This window comes from Cherax quadricarinatus, chromosome 97, assembly GCF_038502225.1.
Source record: "Cherax quadricarinatus isolate ZL_2023a chromosome 97, ASM3850222v1, whole genome shotgun sequence".
NCBI classification, from domain to species: Eukaryota; Metazoa; Arthropoda; class Malacostraca; order Decapoda; family Parastacidae; genus Cherax; species Cherax quadricarinatus.
The window spans coordinates 1,685,797-1,688,666 of NC_091388.1; positions in this window are offsets into that span (position 1 = coordinate 1,685,797).

Here is a 2,870-nt window from a genome sequence, read left to right on the forward strand (position 1 = left end):
TGCAGTTTTACAAACTGTAGTGTAATGCCTTGGTGGGAATCAGCCGATGTGTTAATAATAATAATAATTAAAAAAAAAATTAGGTGATGCATTATTCTATTGATCCTTGGCTATATTTTGACGTGTGTGTATATAGAGCGTCGATGATGAAAGTATGCCGATGTCTGTCTAAAAGCACAACTACAAAATAGGCCATGCCTTGTGTTGTAAGTTTTGAGGAAGTAATACACAGGTGAATGTGTGCAAAATTGGTAGAGGGCCTGTCAGTGTTCTGGGCTGGTATTGTTCCACTAATACAGGTTCAAACTGTGTGTAATATTGATAAATGTCCTGTCAGTGTTGTGGGCTGGTATTGTTCCACTAATACAGGTTCCAAATCTACCTCTTTAATCCATCTCATGAATTTACCAGGTAGATTATTACAGGTCTCCCTTCGCATTCATGAGGGTTAGGGGATCAAGAGCTTTGCGAATGTTTGGTGCACAAATATATTGTACGGAAATATAATAATAGCATTTACTTAGCCTAACAATGCTGCTTCCTTAACTTACTGAACTATGAACAATCATAAAACACATGAAAATATTGTACTAGTGCCAGCCCTTTGGTAAAGAAGGTGAGAAAGACTATAGAATTCAAGAAAGAACTTGTAGCTGAGTACCAAAGCAGAGGAGGAAGAGAGAGGGGAGAATGTGCCTTCTTCACTGATTTTACGATATGTACGATACTAAAACAGCATGAGTTGATAAAGGCTATAGCGCCAGCCAGCGATAAAGTGTAGCATTAACAGTGTAGCAAGTTAAGCGATTAATCGATAGAAAAAGGACAGCACAAACCTAACTCCTCCAATGTTGTTGGAGTTATATAGGGCAACTGACAACACCGCCGTCTCTACCGCCTCAGCTGCTGCCTTCACCACCACTATGGAAGGCTTATGCTCTCAGTGGCCCTTATACACCCAACAACAACAACAACACAGTAACACTCATGACATAATAACGTATTTTATTCATGCTCGAGTATATGTCATGTTTCTGTTATTAATATTGTTTATTATGTCATATTAGATGATTTGTGGCTGTATAGCCCTTGTGGCTTAGCGCTTCTTTTTGATTATAATAATAATAATAGATGATTTGTGATAGATAAATAAGCTGTAGAGTTGATATTAGTGTCATATTGAAGGACTATTTTGTCCTCTCTCTAAACAAACTCTGCCACTGCCACAATTCCTAACATATGTAATGACACATTTTAAATATGATTGGGCAGCTGTGAATTTGCGAATGTTCAAAGCCCGCGAAAGTGGAAAATGCGAATGTTGAGGGAGACCTGTATTGCAATTAAAAGTAAGGATTAAACACAGTGCTGGAGGGCTGGATAAAACATGCGAAGATGAAAGAAGAGCGAGGGGTTAGGATTATACAGAGAGAGTCAGTAAGGGTAGTGGGGAGTGGTAAAGGAAATATAATTGAAGTTGGTGTAATAAAGCAGTGGGTAATAGTCAAGTCTGTGTAGAAAGTTGTTGTTAGGTAAGACACATATGCAACAGTTAGGTATCTTTATTTCGAAACGTTTCGCCTACACAGTAGGCTTCTTCAGTCGAGTACAGAAAAGTTGATAGAAGCAGAAGATACTTGAAGACGATGTAATCAGTCCATCACCCTTAAAGTTTTGAGGTGGTCAGTCCCTCAGTCTGGAGAAGAGCATTGTTCCATGGAATGAAACAATATGGAGATGAAGTGACAGGATGGAGCACTTATATAGCGCCAAGAGGTGAGACGTAGGTCACTAGAAGAGGTAAGAACTCAGATGCTGGGAGGTCAGGTCCCTCTCAAATCCAGCCGTTCTCACTAGTAGAGGTTGTCGAAGTTGATTGTAGGTCTGTACCAAGATACCCTTGTGTTGCAGTGTCTGACAGATTGAACATTAAAATGGTATAAAATACCGACAGGTTGTTAGGTAAGACACATATGCAACAGTTGTTAGTGAAAGTTGTTGGTGAAATAGTCAGTGTGTTAGGGCAGTGATGATGCAGTGGGTCCATAGTGTGTGCTTGCTGCTATACAAGACAGTTTATCAGTAGATGATGAACTGATAAGTAAACATCATAACTTGCACTGTGTTGCTTCTCCACGAGATAACAACGAGTGAGATGCTTGTGTCTGACATGAAGGTGGGAGACAGAGTAGTCTCCCAGACACCACAACAATGATAACAACACCACAAACTGAATGAAGGTTGTCAGAATGTACAGCCTCTCCTCGCTTAACAACAGAGTTTCATTCCTAAGATCACGAATTTGTCGCTAAGTGAGGATCATACTATAACGGTAGTGGGTTTGTGTCAGTCATCTTTGTTTTTTTTTATTATTAACACACTGGCTGATTCCCACCAAGGCAAAGTGGCCCAAAAAAGGAAAACTTTCACCATCATTCACTCCATCACTGTCTTGCCAGAAGGGTGCTTTACACTACAGTTTTTAAACTGCAACATTAACACCCCTCCTTCATCTTTGATGTTGTTATAATGTCACCTTTGCACCATTTATAACATTTCTGGTATATTTTTAAATGTACATACAGTAGTGTACTGTATATTGTAATAAAATAAGAGGAAATCAGCTCATAATATACATTATTTAGGTACCTTCGATATACCTTCGAAGAGTTTCAAGAGTTAATCTACTTTCTGAGCCTAGCCATGGGCCAGGCTTGCCTGGTCAACCAGGCTGTTGCTACTGGAGGCCTGCTGCCCCACATATCCATCACAGCCTGGTTGATCTGGCACCTGGTGAAGATACTTGTCCAGTTTCCTCTTGAAGGCTTCTACACTTGTTCTGGCTGTTTCTTATCTTCTGTTAAGATATT